This window comes from Esox lucius, chromosome 20 (assembly GCF_011004845.1).
Source record: "Esox lucius isolate fEsoLuc1 chromosome 20, fEsoLuc1.pri, whole genome shotgun sequence".
Taxonomy (NCBI): domain Eukaryota; kingdom Metazoa; phylum Chordata; class Actinopteri; order Esociformes; family Esocidae; genus Esox; species Esox lucius.
Genome location: NC_047588.1, coordinates 31853019 through 31873763, shown reverse-complemented (window position 1 = coordinate 31873763; position 20745 = coordinate 31853019). Strand labels below are relative to the sequence as shown.

At 42.4% G+C, this 20745-nt stretch overlaps 1 long non-coding RNA gene across 1 annotated transcript; it reads right to left on the bottom strand.

Annotated features, from left to right (window-relative positions):
• Window positions 1-223: 223 nt before the first annotated feature.
• LOC105018882 lies at window positions 224-20449 on the bottom strand. Its single transcript, XR_828610.4, has 4 exons — window positions 20184-20449; window positions 9233-9313; window positions 4173-4324; window positions 224-1414 (listed from the first exon to the last, which is right to left on the bottom strand). It is a non-coding gene; the product is annotated as an uncharacterized LOC105018882 (long non-coding RNA).
• Window positions 20450-20745: the final 296 nt, after the last annotated feature.

The following is a 20745-nucleotide window of genomic DNA, read 5'->3' as shown; positions in this document are numbered from 1 at the left end:
TGATTATCAGGATTGCAAAAATTATCTGAAGTCTATTAAAACATATATACTGTGTAAGCTATATGCAATATTATATAGATATATATAGATATGTAGATCGATTATAAAGTTTTTAACACATAATACCATATTTAATTTTAACAAATATTCCAATTAAATGTTTTATAGTAATAATGTAATATATTACACAACATACATTTTTAATAGCCTAGACTTCTAAACAAATTTAACAAAATAGTGTATAGACACAATCAGTTTAATCAAGCCATTGACCATTCAGTCTGAAAATAAATACCATTGTAGAATAAAATTAAAACAAAAAAAAAAACCCACAGCTTTAGTTGTTTTTGCTGTATCTTTATTATTGAAAACATTTAGAAAAATGTTTTTGTCACATCCTAGCACCCCACAATATAGACCTCAAATTAATTCCATAACAATATAAAAATCCTTTGAAGTGTTAATTACAAAATAAAAGCAGCACACAAAAAGATGCTACCAAAGCTTACTGATAGTAAGACTGAAAATACCATTCTAAATACTGTTTCATTTTCCTCACAGACAATGAGCTTTCATTTGCCTTGCTTTTATAACAACAGTAACACATTTCATTATAATTTATAATGTATTTAATGTTTCTCCCATTCCTGTCTTATAGTTTGGGTGTGTTATGCTCTGATAGCTTATTGATGTGGAATAATAGTGCAGACATGCAGAAGCAGCCAAAGGGCAAGTCAGTACAATAAACCTAGTTTAATCAGAATACACTATTCAGCAGTGCCATGGTAAAAGATGGGTTTTATTTCTGAACCATACTCAAATGTTTCTGAAATATCCCAGATATACAATCATATAAAATGTTTATATATATATATATATATATATATATATATATATATACCTATATACACACACACACACACGTACGTACATACATATAATGCAGGCTCTTGCGTTTTGGGGGCCCTAAGCAACATTTCATTTGGGGCCTCCTGGCAGTCGGGGCCCTTAGTGACTGCTTATGTCACTTATGCCTGGAGCTGGCCCTGCATACATACACGCATCCCTGCATACATACACGCATCCCTACATACATACAGGTAATAAGTTAATTAACTTAAACTAATCTGACTTCAAAAGCCATTTGTCTGGGTTGAGTTTCTCGAATTCTGCATCCATCTTCATTTCGCCCGTCGTTAACCTGGCTTGGCCGGCGCCGAGGGCATGGGGGCCGGGTGCTGTGTTCCTCCGGTGCTGCAGACAGTGGGGTGTGACCCTGGTGTTGGGAAGAAGCCGTGTCTGGCACTGTAGCGGCCTGATTCACAACACCAGCTGTCCCTCCCCACCACAGGTCAAACCAGGCCGGCGCTGCTCTTTTGGAATCCGTTCTGAGCCAGGGGCTTGGTGAGATAGTCTGGAAATCAGATAAAAACGACTGCGTCATTAGTCATGCGTTCGTTCGTTCATGCATTACAGGTAATAGATGAGAAATCCATCTGTCCTATTCAGTGCGTTTCGATTTAGGTTAGAATAATGGTTTTACATTGGTACAACCACTATAATGTCTAAACAAGATACATGCAAATCCAGAGTGTTGATTTGGGTGTGAGTAAAATAGGGGCAGCCTTCGGATGTTGGGGTTGCCAACATGCCTAGTGCAGCAGTTTTCTATTTTAAAGTCTGGGAGTGTATTGAGGCCAAGGCATAGATAGATGATGCTGGGAATAACTAGAGGCCACGGCTGTAATTCTCAATCCACCTCTGTTACTCTTAGCCTCATTGAACAATCTGGATCTCGCAAGCTCACGTTCTGTTTTGCTATCAGAGAAGTTGAAACAAAATGTAAGCTTACAAGATCAAAATTGGTTCTATGAGGCTATGTTAAACTGGATTTTGGATGAGGTGATATAAAATGCAGAGGGAGAGGTTCCACAAATGCAAATGTACAGAGAGTGAAAAGAGGATGCAATTTCTATTAAACCATTTCATTGGGCATCTAGCAATCTAACTAGAGACAATTTACACAATTAACAATCAAGGAGGTTATGCCACCCAGGAAATGAGAAGGAAAGACATCATCCTACAACGCCGCAGACCCATTACAGCGAGATTTGGATAAGCTTGTATTGTCTGTGGTAATTTAATGATTCCCCTAGGACAGTCTGACTAACTGGCCTGGTTTTTACACACAGAGAGAAAGAGAGACTAATTTGGAGACGGAAAGAGCAAGGGAGGAGAGAAAGGAAAAAGTCTTGATGAATCGTCGCTCCGCCATCAAAGCCCAGTGTGTGGAGCGTTAGTCTCCTCTGTGGCCTGTCTGGCACTGTGTGACGGAACTACAGAGAGGTCAGAGGTGAAAAGACAACACTGCGACTGCCAGGGGTGTAGCTGCAAAACAACAGCTTCTGTTGTCTGATACTTCAGAGATCGTGTGTTAAGATTGCGGCCATGTCCCAAATGTGCAGCCTACACCCCTTGTGATGCACCAGCATGGGCCTTTGATTGGAAATACTGAACTAAAGGGAGACGGGCTGGAGGGCATCTGGGGTGAAGTGACCAGCGATTGAGTGAAGTAATGTCGCTCTGGCTTATTACACATCTCACCATACAACATGTTTTCAGCGAGAGAGAGATGGAGAGGAGAGAGGTGAAGTGGTGGCTATCGCTAGGTACGCAGCGCTAATTGAAGCTGCCAACGTTTATGAGCCGAAAATTGTCCAATTTTGAAGTTCTTGTGTGACTCGTCGTTTGCCCTCTCCCCTCGAGACTCAGCAATTATCATCCCTGGGGGGTCAATTCCAGCTAATTCCTCCACAGCTGAACATGTCACACAGCATAATATCCTAGAAATGCATTTATGCCTAATCCTGTTTTATCAGCTCCATTGCCCTTCCTGGTCAATCTAATTCCGACACAGCCCACATAAGGGCTTTTGTGCCAAGACCTTCTTTATGTTTTCAATTAAACGGCTTGGGCACCCAGTGGAAGCTTTTGGATGGTGGCCAGTGTCCTTCAGACAAAGAATATCACTGTGCTTAATAGGCAGAAACACTCTTGCGTCCTGAAAAAAAGCAAAAAAGCAGCCACCAGATGCCTCAGTACTATGCCTGTGTGTGCTTTGTCAACTTTCTGTCAAAGCAACAAAAAGAGCATATATATCTGAACGGCCTCATAGTGGGAGGAAATTTGGGGAGGGCTGTTACAGACAGACAGTACTATGTCTGTACTGATAAAGCAAGGACGGACAATACCTCTCAAACGCGTTGTTTTCAGGGGTACTTAATGCACTCCATTAATGTCCATACGGTCACATTTTCTCAAGTTGTAAAAGTGGCCAGGCACTCACCATTTCCAGCAGTAATGGTCTAAAGAAATTGTCAAGTCTAGGTTACTGAAATCTTAAAACTAGATAGTGAGTCAAATCTAATAAAAAAAAAAATATATAGTACTTATTCCAGTTATTATCATGTAAAATACTAGAATTTCCTAAACAACAGTCAGGTTCTGCATAATTTCAGTTGCAAAGTGACAGACACAATCTCTGCCACTATTTCTGAAACTTCCACATTGTCTAAAAACAAATCTGATTCATTTTAATCAGATCTCTATGCAGTCCCCATTCAGTACTATCATGTTGTGCTGTATTCCATTCTGTGGATTCCGTGGTTGGACAGAGTGACACACCTCCTTGTCAGTTTCTATCATATATTTCTGGAATTGTTTTCCTTATCACCCATTCATTACAATATTTGCTTAGCAGACACATTTAAAACGATTAATCTAGCTCACACGGCTACAATGTGCTTCTAATCCTCCAAGTTCCCCTTGCAGAAGTTCAGGAACAATACATCCTCAAGGTGAAGATGGTTATCCATCCAGTCTGGCTAAGAAACAGTGTTCTGTGGCAACCATATTGTGTGGCAGAGTGCAACTAAAATTGCTCATGTGTAAAGGCTAAACCAGTAATTTGAGAGAAAAAGAAAAGAAAAGGATAGGAAAAAAAAAACAATCAAAAAACTGAGAAGAGACATTCCTCAGAGTGAAGATCCTTTGACAAGCAGTTAAGGGCTTATTCATTGTCAGGGTCGGGGCTACTTCCTAAACTATGGGCTGTGCATTAACGGCTTCTCATAGTAATTAAAACTACTTTCTTAATTATCTTGATGTCTGACCAGACGGTTTGCAGTGTGGCCTCCGTGTTTCCGGACCAGAATGCCCTTCCTCCCTCCTCCGGCCATGTTCTCTCTGCTCTGGCCCGGGTTTGTGCTGATGGACAAAACCATTCCTCACAGTCCACTCAGACTCAGAGACAGCTGTGCTTAGCCTGCAAAATGGAGAGAGAGACTTTCAGACTTTGCTCACCGAATAAAAAGCAAGCATTTGTTTCCTAATGGAAACTTCAGCCCACCCTGAAGATCAATCATCTACTGTACACGAGAGAAAAAAACCCCTGGCATCATCATCGTCTTGGTAACTCATCTCGATCTGAGGGTTTGGCGTCCCTGGCAGTCTGCAGGTGATACAGCAGGCAGGAATTAGGGGACCAGTTGATGAGAATGTGACTAATAATACATTGTGCACGTATGTATGTTAGCAGTGTTACTATCTCATTTGGTCCATGTGGATATTTCTCCCAAGGGTATGTATCATTCTAATCTGTCTGAAATTGTTTTGCCTATCTTACACATTTTCATTTCCAAATACTTAACAAACCTAATAGAAACCCGTTTCGGCATGGCTGGAAACATCGACTGCAATTTCTGACAGGAGAGATAGGAAGACTGACAGAGTCGAGTCCTTTTATCATGGGTGCAGCTGTAAGGGACAGACCAGGTGATGGAAAATCTACTTCTCATCCACCTTCCCAAAACTAGAATGTTTCTGGGAGGTTCCCATCCGTCATGGAAGTCTGTTCATTATGTTATAGGAAGATGAGAGGGATGTCTGTTCATTATGTTATAGGAAGATGAGAGGGATGTCTGCTCATTATGTTATAGGAAGAACAGAGGGATGTCTGCTCATTATGTTATAGGAAGAACAGAGGGATGTCTGCTCATTATACTATAGGGAGAACACAGGGATGTCTGCTCATTATGCTATAGGGAGAACACAGGGATGTCTGCTCATTATGTTATAGGGAGAACACAGGGATGTCTGCTCATTATGCTATAGGAAGAACAGAGGGATGTCTGCTCATTATACTATAGGGAGAACACAGGGATGTCTGCTCATTATGTTATAGGAAGAACAGAGGGATGTCTGCTCATTATACTATAGGGAGAACACAGGGATGTCTGCTCATTATGTTATAGGAAGATGAGAGGGATGTCTGCTCATTATGCTATAGTGAGAAGAGAGGGATATCTGCTCATTATGCTATAGGGAGAACAGAGAGATGTCTGTTCACTATGCTATAGGGAGAACAGAGGGATGTCTGCTCATTATGTTATAGGAAGAACAGAGGGATGTCTGCTCATTATACTATAGGGAGAACACAGGGATGTCTGCTCATTATGCTATAGGGAGAACACAGGGATGTCTGTTCATTATCCTATAGGGAGAACAGAGGGATGTCTGCTCATTATGTTATAGGAAGAACAGAGGGATGTCTGCTCATTATACTATAGGGAGAACACAGGGATGTCTGCTCATTATGCTATAGGGAGAACACAGGGATGTCTGTTCATTATCCTATAGGGAGAACAGAGGGATGTCTGCTCATTATGCTATAGGAAGATGAGAGGGATGTCTGCTCATTATGCTATAGTGAGAAGAGAGGGATATCTGCTCATTATGCTATAGGGAGAACAGAGAGATGTCTGTTCACTATGCTATAGGGAGAACAGAGGGATGTCTGTTCATTATCCTATAGGAAGAACAGAGGGATGTCTGCTCATTATGTTATAGGGAGAACAGAGGGATGTCTGCTCATTATGCTATAGGGAGAACCGAGGGATGTCTGCTCATTATGCTACAGGGAGAACATCTCTTTGGACGTCTGCATCTCTTTGGATTCATCTGCTGCTGTGGGCACAACACACATACAGACACACAGGCACCTACACTGACACACACACAATTATGCAGACCCACACAGACAAATACACAGTCACACACCCTTACCTATGCAGACACATCTCTTTCTATGGCCAGCACAGTTCCTCAGACAGACACAAAACACACAGCTAACAGTGACAGGCAGACATCATTGAGCTGCCCTCCATTCCTGTCCTGTCCCTCATTTCTCCCAGCTACTCATCCGATAATGGACAAATCATTTTTCGTAATTCCAACATATTCCGTGGGCATCTGTACTATTGCAGACACGCTGTAGCGTGGGACCTCTTTGTCTGGCTGCAGCAGAGGAGGATGGTGTATAAGTGTGTATGTATACATTTGACTGCCTGCTGCTCTGAGGGTTTGGCAGGCGTGGCACTGCAGCACTGCAGAAAGAGGAAACCAGCTGGTTTTCATCGACAGGCGGACAGACAGAACAGACAGAACAGACAGAACAGACAGAACAGACAGAACAGACAGAACAGACAGAACAGACAGACAATATAGAAGGATGGGCGGACAGATCAGACCGACAATATGGACAGATGGACAGCAGACGTACGAATGCATGGACAGAGACAGATACAGTACAGACAGATGTCTGTACTGACAGACTTACATGCAGTACGGTCAGATGGATAGAAGGACAGAAATATAGAATAATATTTGGACAGAAATATAGAGGGATAGATGGACAGACATGTTGAGGGATAGATGGACAGACATATTGAGGGATAGATGGACAGACATATTGAGGGATAGATGGACAGATATATTGAGGGATAGATGGACAGACATATTGAGGGATAGATGGACAGACATATTGAGGGATAGATGGACAGATATATTGAGGGATAGATGGACAGACATATTGAGGGATAGATGGACAGACATATTGAGGGATAGATGGACAGACATATTGAGGGATAGATGGACAGACATATAGAGGGATAGATGGACAGATATATAGAGGGATAGATGGACAGACATATTGAGGGATAGATGGACAGATATATTGAGGGATAGATGGACAGATATATAGAGGGATAGATGGACAGAAATATAGGGGGAAAGATGGACAGAGATACATTTCACAAAGTCACCAAAACGTTATTGAAGCAGTGAGGCTATGCAAGGTATCCCAGGTCATATACATTTAAAATGCATGCCATCTGGAAAGCATCTTAACAGATAACCAAGAAAAAGCTGTTGATCAGAGCCTGTGCTCGTGATGGGATGGATACATGAGAATACCTGGTATGTTAACTGGAAAGGGAACAGATGATGGATATGGCATTTTAGGATACCAAGAGAGGACATAAACATGTGAGTTCTCCCGTCCTTTACGCCCCAGCTGGTTATTCTAAATATCCCATTTCTCTCTGTTTGTGACTCCTAAAATGGGATGTCATTTATAAAACAGAGCACCAATGGGGGTGTATTACTAAGACCATTAAAGCATCGCTTTTCTTAATTAGCTTCAGAAGAACCTACTAATCTTCTGCCGTCTAAAATGCAGGTCATTCTTCCACACGTCCAATATAATAAAATCCAAAAGCGAGCACCTAAGAGTCATTTCTTGGCCACATTAAATGATAAAATCTGTATTTAAAGCAGAATGTGGGCTTTCTTTGCTCTTGAGCGGGTGTTCTTAAATTTTCCAAAGGATAACAACACAAGGGAGTGGAATTAATTAACTGACTTAATTAGAACATTATAATTTCATTATCAATTGTGTTAAAAAAGTCAACGTTTTACATAAGGTCGGTACTTTTTGTAGGACATATATTCAACTCAGTTGCTCTACATAAAATCACATTGCACACAGGTACTTCAGGCCTAAATAAAAGACAGATAACTGAACAGAATATTACACACCCAATTTCAATCAAAATGTATATATAATAGGCAGTCAATATTAATTAAGAATAAGTAGAACACAACATCAGTTGCCAAATAGTGTATTCATTATCTCCACAAAGATCACATGCCTGGGCTTCACTGTATTTGATAACCATCTATGCCTCTTTGTAGATCTAATTAAACATATCTACAGTATGTGTGCATTCTAGATTGCTACAAAGATTTCCCCCGGGGCTATAAAGGGCCGTTTGGTTTATTTCACCAGTTAAACTTGAATGTAGGAGCGCTGCCAAGCTGCTCAGGGAATTAAGCAGGGTGAAAGGCAGAGTGGCGCTGCTGAATAGGCAGATTGGCAGGGCCAGCCTGCCCTTCTAGTACACTCTAACAATTCCACACAATGGACACACGACCAGCCCGGTTACCCTCCGCTGCGCTACGGTGAAGAAACTTCAACAGGGGCTGAAGAGGAAAGACATTTTCCTAACCCCATCGCTGTCTATTATTAATTGATCCCTATTTTGAATATTGACCTGTTAATGTCCACTCATTTGAAGTATACATTGTATATTTATATAGTACATATTTAGTAAATATATATGTGTATACACACACACATACACATATAAATATATATATATATATATATATATATATATATATATATATATGTGTGTGTGTGTGTGTGTATGTGTATAGTTTCATAGAATCTTTAACAAAGTGATAGGCAATATGCATTGTATATTTACTGTATAAATAATACTTTTTTTGTTCTTAAATATTGACTCTCTTCCAAACATTATCCCCCACATTTTGTGGAAAATTTTAAAAACATTTAGCTGCAACTAAATGGTGCAATGTGTAGTTTGTGAGAGGACATTTTATTTCCAATAATTATATTTAATGTAAGTGAGTGGTGTTATCCCCTTATCAGTGCATTGTACATATACATTGTCTTTGTTGGTATTTAGCAACAATCTGGTTCAGTATATTTGCCTGTGAAACATAGTTATGGTAGCCTGATTTAATGCTAGTTGAATGGCTGCTCACAAATTAAAATAAACATCATTGTGAATAATTACTTATGAATATATTAGTTTACTGAAATCATGATATCTGGAACATTTGCTTTTGCTGATATATTTGGCTTGAATTCCAAACATTCCTAAAATGTAATTGCAAGTGTAAGATTGACATTCTGTCCTTGCGTTTGTGCATTTAAAATGAAAAACACACATTTAATGTTAATGAATACAGATGTGTTAATGTGAAAAGAAATAACATGGCATGGACATTAGAAAGAAGGCACATATACCTCAGGACTTGTCAGTTCTTCCCACATTGAGAGAGACATCATGACGGCACTAGGATTCATTTCTGTCGAATGAACAGCAGCCTGTAAAAGAAAAAAAACAACACTTACTGTCCACTTTATTAGGCACACCTAATAAATCTACCATCGGTTCGGACCAGCTTTTACTTCCATCCACTTCAGGATGTCCTTCAGCGCTCCACTGTTGTAAAGATTTGAGTATTTGTGGCCTTTCTGTCAGCTCGAATGAGTCTGGCCATTGTCTTCTGACCTCTGTAATTGGCCAGGCGCTTTCGCCCACATAACCTCCGCTCACTGGATGTTTTTGTTTGCTACACCAGTCTCTGTAAACCAGAAGAGACTGTAGTGCGTGAAAACCCCGGGAGGTCAGCGGTTTCTGACACGTTGGAACCATCTGGCACCAGCCATCATATCGCGGTCAACCCCCATTCAAATGTTTGGTTAAACCACTACAAAACCTCTTGACCACATCTGCGTGCTTCATACATTGAGTTGCAGCAACACGATTCAATCTTTTGCCACTTGCATTCACAGGGCAGGTGCACTTTTATCGCGCGACAATCTACATACAGTATCTCAGTACTTTAGCAGGCGACCGAAACGTTGATATATTGTACATGTGACAAACACATACTTTATATTTAATTATGTCTTAAGTATCAGTATCGATCAAACTTAGACCTTAACAGAACAGTGAAATGCTTCCAAAAACCTCCAGAGGTCTATCCAGTAGCAGTCGGATAAAGCAGAGTCTACTCTTCATCACGAAGAGGAACTCGATGGTCGGTTTGGTGGCCGGGCGGCACCTCTCCTAAGCAGACAGTAGACGGCCGGGGCGGTGACACCGTGACACGGCCCGCTCTGCTCCACTCTGCCGCCGCCTGGCTGGTAATGGGGTCATTAATCATGCGTCCACAGGCTGCACTCTGCATCACACGTAAGCCCCATGATTATGGCCATTGACTGGGGTGAAATAGTCCCAAGCTAGGGCGCCTGGTCCAGTCTCGTTGGGCTGCGATTGTTCATAAATTGGCTCATTGATTAAAGGATGAGCACTAACAAAATGGAGTCTGAGCGATTTTCCTCTCCCTGGAATGTGTAGAAGAGGATCGGGTCTGTTGCTGTGTGCGTCTGCTGTGCAGGACATACGGTGTTATACATTATTGTGTGGTGTCAGTATTGTATAGTGTAGTGTGGAATTAGTATAGTATTAGTGGAGTTTAGTATTAATATAGTGTAGCATAGTTGACTGTTAGTATAAAATGGTTTAGTATTATTATAGTGTACATAGGTTAGAGTAGTATTAGTAAAGTATTAGTATACTAGTCGCCAAGGACAAACCCCATACATTTCAATTATCGTTATTATTTTCCAGATTTCTGATGGATGTCTGTTGTCTCCGTGCTAATGTCCTAGACAAGATATCAGCTGTAAAATCCTTGTATATTAAAAATATAAAGTACCATGTGTAAACTACAGAATTGCCAGTTGATTAATGAGTAGTCTGTAATTACAGACACAATTCACAAGTTGTACAGCACAAACCGTATCTAATTCTCCTGAGCAGCTTCTTCGTCGTCCTCACATTTAGTGTACTGTCTTCCATCTCCACGTTCAATGTGACTGCATTGTCAGTGGGTGTTGAATTCAGTCCCAGTTAACTGTTATAGCTACTATAGATATGTGTCTTGGCACAGATACAAAAACACAGATTTTCTTTCTGCTGACACTGCCAGATATATTGTGTGAAATAATAAGAATCATATAAATCAATATAAAAACATGCTTTAGAGTATTTTAAGCATGATATTTAAAATGTAAGGAACTGATTTTTTTGGACTATTTCTATTTTGTAATTTTTAGATGACAGAACACATTAATGGATTTGCGGTAAAGATTTTTAGAGTGTTTCATGCAAATGTGATTGATGCAAATCTTGTCTGTTATGATGACTCCTGTCTGCCAAGTCTTAAAATGTTAATATACGCTTCAATAAATAAGGTGAAAATGAGCAAGGAAAAGAGAGAAGTGTGTGTGTGTGTGTGTGCATTTCTTAAGCTTGCTAAAGCACCCCCACAAAAGCTCCAGCAGATAAAACCCATAGCGAGCTTCTGTCACTCAATTAATTTTTCTTTTTTTATCTCTAGCTAGCATACAGTACCTGCCATCCTGATCGAGGAATTAAAGCACAATCTCTTTCTCTCCTCCTCTGTCTCTCTCTGAGTGGGGGAAATCGAAGCTAAGAAGAAGGCTGGATGGGATGAATTAAATGGCCAGATTTGAGTTTTTTCCATGAAGTGATTATATTTTAGTGTACAGTGGATAAAAACATGAATGCTTTTTTGTTGTCTTTTAAACACCACTATGGTGCGATCTATAACGGGTCAACCGCCATAAACTTACTGGGGCATCCCACCATGTGAACCACAGCTCCAATGGAGGCATGGAAATTGCTGACATTTTGTGGAAGAATTTTTATCACTTGCCCCTCAGCAGAAAAATCTCCTGTTGCGAGGACTTGAGTGTGAAATCCATTTAGGACAGATTCTGTAAGAAAGCTTTTTATCTCATTGAAAAGATGCCCCTTTCAAAATATGGAACTAGGCCTATAGGTGTCAACTGAATTACATTCTTTGCTAGGCATTCTGCTGTTTCTTTTGTTTGTGTAGGCAATGCAGGCCAAGGCAATTGTTTTTTGTTTGATTTCCTATCTATGTGTGGCAGTGAAAACAACGATATCCTCAGGTAGCAAACAAACATGATTGCGGTGCCAAGGTTACTCTATCAAAAAGAAAGGTTATTAAGAAAATGTCTGAACGGAAGTACATTAGAGGATTCAGTGAGAATGTCTCAGAGGGTGACAGACAGTAAAGCAGGCCCCAAATCAGTTTCTACTGTGACCATTCTACAGCAGACTCGCTCCTGGCGTTGCCTTGAAACACGACAACTGATTCACCTCCAATGTCTTCATTTACCCAGTTTTGTTTCTCTACTAGACAATATTTCACCCACCCATTTATGTAATTTGACAAAACCATCCAGACTCAGCGCTGCCGATCTGATCTAGACGACACAATATAGAATTACAAAAACCAAATTCTAAAAGCGCCAGGATTGTGGATATCTCTGGGCCATGAGGGACTCCTTGATCTACTCCCGCAGTGTGATCACCTGAGAGGGGGACCTGACTAACGCCCTGGGAGACATTCCCATGGAGACGTAGACTAGATGGAGGTTGGATGTTGGCCCAAGCACAACCAGAATATAAAAATGTCCAAAAGAATAGCCCTTTATGGAATATTAGGTTTATAACACGACGTTGTTTTGATTGTGAGGTTAGAAGTGTACTCCAGTCTCATGATCATCCATCTGAAATATGTTTCCAGCTGAAAAGCCCCACCTCGCGAACAAATCAGTGGCGTAGAAGACAAAATAGGAGTTGCATCGTGAGAACAGTGTATCCTCTTCCCCTAACCACTAGCTGTGCAACTGGGATTCTGACTGGTGACGAGACAAGGTGAGACAAGGTGAGACAAGGTGAGACAAGGTGAGACAAGGTGAGACAAGGTCGGTTCACGTTCTTAAACTGTGTTTCACGTGGCACCCTTTACAATGAGGTGATCATGGTAACAGAGTGCAGATTTAAGTATTGCTTTGAGCATTATTTTCTACCTCAACATTTGTACTTTAACTCTATGGGGTTTAAAACCATCAGTGTGAGAATGTTTGTGAATGACTATCTGTTACACAGTCAAATTTGCCAGTTTTACCAAGTGTTGATTTTTGTGTGTGTGATGTTCAAGTGTAAAGAAGAGGTAAATGACCATGCACAACCATAGTGTATAACCCTGAAATTCCACTTTGGACATAAAGACCAGTTCCACATGTTGTTTCTTTGCATCACTCTAATCAGGGACTTATTTACACCTCGGACAGCATGTGGGTGCCATTAACGCTGAGGTAAAACCAAAAACTACCATGTTGGGTAAGAGTTGAATCCCTCTGGTGTGGAATGTCTGGGGCTGATACAGAAATGTAAGCCCTCAATGCTGTAACACTGGATAAGATGGCTTAAAGACTTAAACGTGTCAATGTGTATAACCAGAAGTTATTGTGATTGTCATTTTGTCTCTTTGCACAGTAAAACCCTCCGTACCATGACCAATATTAGCATATTTCCCAGCATGCTTCTTAGAATGTTGATTTCCTGTAGTCTTTGTTTCAATGTCCGTGTTTCTGTGTTGAGTGATTACACTGATTGATTGGTTAATTGATTGATCATATGCTACACAGAGATAAATAATATATTTCTTAACTAATGAATAATGATTAACTAATAATGACAAAACAACCACATGGTTCTCCTACACAAACTCTTTTTTAAAGTGTACTAGTGAACGTTTGCAAAACTGACAGCAAAACACAAACAAGGAGCTTTGAAGAATTAACTGTCCCACCACTGAGAGACCTTTATAGATTTAATATTTTTAGAGTGCAATTCCCCAATTTTAGATCTCGGATTCATAGCAGAATATAGCATTAAGTAATTATTTGACCTCCACCTATGAGCTTTCCCAAACATTCAGTATAAGATTCTGAGAGGAATAAGGGTTTATCCCAAATGACACGCTATTCCCTACATACAGTAATGCCCCTTTTGGGACTCAGCCTAAAGCTTAGTCGGTATACAAGTAACATCTCACATTTTCAAAGGTTTCACAAACAGTCAAATTGGATCCTGACTGTGACAGGAAAAAAAAACATGGAGGTAAAAGCTAAAATTGTCAAAAAAGAGAGGCTTACTATTATACTTCAAGAAACAACACGTTCTACAATCCACATATCATGCTCTTATTTAAGAACGCAAAATCTGAGTGCTGTCTCCTAACAGGACAATGTCCAGCGACCGTGCTCATAAAAGGTCTCAGAGTAGGCCAACTGACATCGGTTCAGTTTTAATATTTAGATTTTAAACAAAGTAAATGACATTGACATATCCAAGATCGGCGCTGAATACAGGCCCAGAGCTTGCAGCTCCGCGATGGAGGAACACTGGTGTATATGTCAAACAAAGACCCGTCACTCTTCCTGTCCTGTGCCTGCTGAGGCGAGGAGAGAAGAGGCGTCTGCCTGTTCTGTCTGCAGAGACCAGTGAGGCGTGTGCAAATGACTCTATGTGGAGTCTGTCATACTCTGTCATACCATCTCCTCGGTTCTGTCCTTTTAGATGTCACCCAGCCCACCGCCAGAAGCTAATATTAGCCTGCACTGGAATTATTATGGGGAGTTTATGGCCTATAATAGCTCCTTAAGTATGATGGCACCTTTGATATGGAAATATCCTACCTACTACCATGGGCAGGCCACGAAAGTCTGGGAAGACAATGAAGAATCGAGATTCCTTTTCGGGGACCTTGTTTTCTGAAATGATTCAACAAATTGGGGCAGAGAGTGAGTCGCGTTGAAGCCGTAAAACAAATATACACATCATATTGACACATTATGAATCACACAAGTCATTGAACTGGATGGCGAGTGGTTTGCTAACACAGCTTACTGAGCTGTGTGACTTTCAGCCAGACTGGTTGTCAGAACAAGATCAGAGAATTTCACTTTTTACAAAAAAAATTGAATTTTGTGGGTGATTGATGATCAAAGTTATTGAAATTATGTCTCAACAGAAAATGCAGTTAATATTTTGAACGCCTATGGAATGATATGCAGACATGAATACCATCAGTGTTGACAACATTAACAACCTCATAACTACGTAACAATATGACAACAAAATACATTCATTTGAACAGTTAAATGTAATCCTTTCATAAAGACAAAGACGGCAAAATTGGTAATTCAACAGAGGGCAGCCCTTTACGTATCAGCCAAAGCCAGTACAAAGACATGAAAAGGAGTCTTACCTTGCTGTACTATAACGCACACATGTGAACTGGCAGACGAGAGAGACCATCATTGTTCTCCAATAACCCCTCCCACACACTGTCTGGAAGGAAATATGCAACAGCAACTACCCCACTACTCTACTGTCCTCCTCTCTGTTCTCCTCCTCTCCTCTCTCCTCCGCTCCTCCTCTACTCTCCTCCTCCATCACTGTTAAAGAGTCCAGCCTGTGCACACTCACTCTCTAATGCTCTCTCTCTCTCTCTCTCTCTGTCTCTCACACACACACACACACACACACAATTGCTTGCGCATCACAGAGTATGGGCTCCACACAAAGACTTTCACTCACAGCCCATGTGATCATATGATTAGTGTGAGGCTACACGTGCATGAGTCTGGGAGCACATGGGTGTCTGTGAGTGTATGACAATGTGTGTGTGTTGTGTGTGTGTTTGCGTGCGTACTCGTGCATTTGTATCATGAGAGTTCGCCAGCACAAATCCGTACATATTTGTGGCTGACAATCAACGCATGCATGTTGCGTGTATTTTTGTGAACGGCATACGAGTGTGTGAGTGTGTGTGTGTGTGTGTGAGCAGGACTATGTGTCTTCATGTTTCACCAGAGGGTTAGCTGCTAGCGAAAACAAACAGGCGCCTTCCCAACACCCAGCCCCCCAACACTCCAAACCATGGTTGACAGACAGCAGGGAGGGGGCACGTGTTTAAACACCCCTGGGGGAGCCCACGACTCCACTTACCCTGATCCATTATTAATACATCATAATGGTGCGGGGAATGCAATAGGGGCTTTGCTGTTTTAACTCGGACAGAGGAGGTGGGAGGAGGTGGGAGATGCCATGGGAGAAGAGGGCAAGCGTGCCGCTGACTGGGGGGGTTCACCCCGTCTACACACCGGCTGACTTCCACACTAGCCTCCAGGCAGGGCAGGAGGGAATGGAGGAGCAGGCCAGGATACAGGGAACGGAGGAGCAGGGCAGGATACAGGGAAAGGAGGAGCAAGGGCAGGATACAGGGAACGGAGGAGCAGGGCAGGACACAGGGAACGGAGGAGCAGGGCAGGATAAAGGGAACGGAGGAGCAGGGCAGGATACAGGGAACGGAGGAGCAGGGCAGGATAAAGGGAACGGAGGAGCAGGGCAGGATACAGGGAAAGGAGGAGCAGGCCAGGATGCAGGGAAAGGAGGAGCAGGCCAGGATGCAGGGAACCGAGGAGCAGGGCAGGATACAGGGAAAGGAGGAGCAGGCCAGGATACAGGGAAAGGAGGAGCAGGCCAGGATGCAGGGAAAGGAGGAGCAGGGCTGGTTACAGGGAACGGAGGAGCAGGCCAGGATACAGGGAAAGGAGGAGCAGGCCAGGATGCAGGGAAAGGAGGACAGCGTGAGAGGCAGACTGGTTGTAACCAGATCATTCAGATGGAGGAGGCATGTAGCTGTTACAGGAAGGCAAATACCTCCAGTACCCTACTGACTGGTATTTCATTTTGTATCTTTAATTGTTACATAACGGCAAAAGATGGACAAGCACAAAAACATCTGCTCGCCCACACACACACACACACACACACACACTGGATAGATGATGAAGAATGTATAGAATTTTTTGTATGTCCTTTTTTACATTTAGTGTCAATTATTTGAAATGAAATCACCTATTAATCTACAGTTAATTCACAGAATTGACTTTATATGATTTTGTCAACCATACATGTGTTTTTATCTGAACTACATTTGTAACATTTCATGCAGTTCATTAAATTGTCATATTGCAATGAAATATTTGGAGTATATCTCAGTATTTTATCATAGGAGAATGATTTATATATATTGCATTCTGCACCTTCTGCTGTACATGCCATTCTACAAATGATGCACAATCCCACAATAACAATTTGCTGAGGTGTCATATCTCCATTTAAATGTACACTATTTCACAACATGTGTATATTTTAGGTAACCCAGTATCTCAAGCGCAGAGACAAAAGAAACAGTGTTGAAGCACTCCCATTAAAAATCTAATTAATTTGTTCCTAACTGCCTTTGTTATCTAGTCCCTCTGAGAGAACAAAGGATTTGAACCCCCACCATAACAGACTGGGACTCAACCATACATCTCCCCAGTGTTCACGCTTGCTGCTTCCACATAGACTTATAATGAGGTTCTATGGAAGGATGGCTATATTAATATATCTATATCTGTAGGTGTTTTCATTTCATGGACCCTAACTCGATGCGCCGTGCGTAATAGGCATCGTTTGAAATGACAAACGTTGCAGGGGTCGTTTCTCCAGTAAATTAGCCTGTTATGACAATGCACAGGCCCGCCAAGGTTTGTTTAAGACTACAGGTAAACTGATGACACTTTCTAGTTAGTAGATACATACAGTGCTTCGCAACGTCCTTAATAAAGCTTTATAATATGCTTGTGTAACTGGCTTTATTGCGTCGTACATCCAACGCGTCCAATTTCCTCTGGGCAAATGTGAGCAACGCCACCACACCCAAAGATTTCTCAAGCATGTAGCAGTCCAAGCACTGCATAGAGCGGAATACTATGCACAGAGATGCGTTACGACGAACTCTGCTTGGCAAGAATGAGAGGGATATGTAGCAGTATGTAGGCTATGGGGGGATTAGAGGGATGACAAAGCATTTAAGTGAAGATGATTTTAATGAAATGACAGATAATGTCCTATAAATTTGATAGTTACATGTGATGTTTGAAACATTTCTTGTTTCATGATCCTAAACAGACCCGTTCGACATATTAATTTGTCTAGAATTCACAAATCTGGTAATACAGAGATATGGGATATCATTTTGCTAAGATCTGGCCTGCTGGTTAGAATAATGAATATGTATGCAGGCAGCAAAATACAGAAACAAGAGGACTGGGGTTATCAGTCAGTGTGTAAGCTTCAACATATTTCCTTATAGATTTTATTTTATTTTAGACTTTATAATATTATCTGCTGTATTTGTTGGAACCTAATAATATTGGTGTAATGTTTGAAGCCAAATATATTATTTATTTATCAACTCTATATTGTTCTTTTACTGTACTGATTCCAGTTAGAGATTGATTAAGTAGAGTCTATTTCCTGTAATACAAAGAAAATTGGCTTAAATTCATGTCTGTTTATAAATAATTACATAAAAATATATATAGGTTTCTATATATAGACACTTTTAATAATGTGATTTTTAATCCACGTGGATTAATGGCGGATTACTGTGCCTATATTTGTATTTGTAATTGTTCATAGCTGAAGGGGTTGCTATATTATCTAGTTCTTTGTTAACGAATCAGATAGAAGGATTTTTAAATGGTTTGTAGACTGTGGTATTGATATGTATTCAAATTCCACTCCCTTTGAGCCTTTAATTACGCATTTTGCTCAAAGGCATGTAAACGTAACTGACCGTCTAAAGTCAATCTCTTTATCAGATTAATAGGAAGGGGTAAAAAGGAAGAGAAGAACAGCAAAGGAGGGTTGGACAAACCTGTAACGACATAGGAGAGAAAAGGGGGACAGGAAGCCCCCCCCCCCCCCCGTAACCTGTGAGAGTGGGGCTGCCATGGCAGAACACACACCTGCTCTGTTTGAGCCCAACAATGAGATATTCCAACTGTGACATCACACACGTAGGCACACGTGTGCACAAACACCCACACACGCACACGCACTCATGAACACTCATGAGACACGTAATAAACATGTATTTCTTAGCTGAGGGCCTGTGACAGGAGCCAGGGAGGTTATTGCCACAGTGACACCTGGATCCGGGTGTCATTCACCTCCCCAGCAGGGCCACTGTCCCTGCCTGCACCTGGAGTCGCCCGTCAGCTATCTCGGCCCATCAACACTCTAAAATGGCCGCCATTATGTGTCATAGAGGCGTCGGCCACCGCCGATTTCCACAGTCCACTGACATGAAACACACAGCTGAGGTAGTCATCCAAAGGGACTTCCAGGCGTCCACGGTGGGTGCACGCGTTTTCACACAGCCCGGCTCCAGCGGGAATCCGACCCGCGACCCTGCCTTTGCAAGCGCCTCGCCCTAGTGACCGGGACCGCGCGGGACCACCGCTGACAGGGGCACGACGGCGGTGACTCCGCCTCCCGCCACGGACGCGGGACACGACGGCGGTGACCCCTCCTACTGCTGGCGAAACGGGCCTCCCACTCCGTCTAAGACAGCACACCCTGTCTGCTGAATCTACAGGGTTAGCCGGCCCCCGCCCGCCTTCCCTGGCGCCGCACGAACCCCACTGGAGAGAAACCCTCTCGCCCCGTCATGTATTCGGTTGTGGCCGAATGCCTTTGAGAAAAATTCCCCAAACTGGTTCTGTGTTTCAGGGCAGCACGGCCCAAATGCGCAGATATTTTCAGAGCGAAAGTGTGGAAGGCGGATGTGATTTGTGAGGGTAAGTGTCTCTCGGAATCACATTGAAACAAAGTGAATGGAGCCTGCACAGACCCCCCCCAACCCCCCCCCCCCCCCCCCCCCTCGTTGGGGCTCTTCAAGCGACTCTTTGTCTCTGGAGGGTTCTGCGTACTCGCGTGTATATTCGTACGCCTATTGATTCCGTGACAGCTTGTCAGGCACTATATGAAACTGATCACATGCAGCAAAGGCTTCTCTGTCTGTCAGTGTGTCGTGTTTGCCGGCGATCGCCTCTAAGCCACGGAGGCGTCTCCTTCTGATCTCCCTGAAAGACCTGCACGCAGCGTGTTCCACCAAGCCGTGGGAACAAAGAGAAAGGAACGTGGAAGAGGAAGCGGTTCAAGCACTTCAGGAAAGGTCCAACTTAAACTCAGCTGATGCCATTCAAGTCAAAGGAAAGGATATCTTAAAATGGTCCCTGTTTGTGTTTTACAATATTTTGTCACAAGATATGCCCGTCACTCTGTGTGTTTATTTAGCCGAGGCTGTCAAGCTCCACTGACAGAAGTAGGAAGGGGAATGCAGAAATGCACAGTGTTGCAGTATAATGTGTGCAGACTTACCCCTGGTGATCCTGAAGAGGAGGTGCAGCACACCAGACACTGGTGAGGGTGCAAGGTCCTGGGTTTTCTGGAGACCTCCTTACGCTGTCACCTGGAGGTTGCTTCTCCTTTCTCCTTTTATCGTGTTCTCTCTCTCTCCCTCTCTCTCTCTCTCTCTCTCTCTCCCTCTCTCTCTCTCTCCCGATCACTTTGCCTTCCGTGTTCATTCCCCGTGTCTCTCGCGCCGCCGCCTCCTCCTCTTTGACACGCGCTCCAGGAGAATCAGATCACTCTCTCCAGTCTGGCACAGGGAGCAGCCAGGCACATGGGAGGGTGTTTTGTAATCTACCAGGTTGTACCACCCAGGAGAAAGAGATGACAGGGTGGGGGGGGAGCAGATGAGGACCAGCCTAATGCTCTCCAGCCACGGCTGGCCCACATCCCTCCGTCTGCACCGGGGTTGGTCTCTTCCCGGTCCACTGCCCTGATTGGAGGTGCTGATTCCTCACAATTCCAAGCATCTTTAAAAAAGACAGGAAAAGAAGGAGAGAGACAAATAATGAGAGAAAAAGGGAAAGAAAGA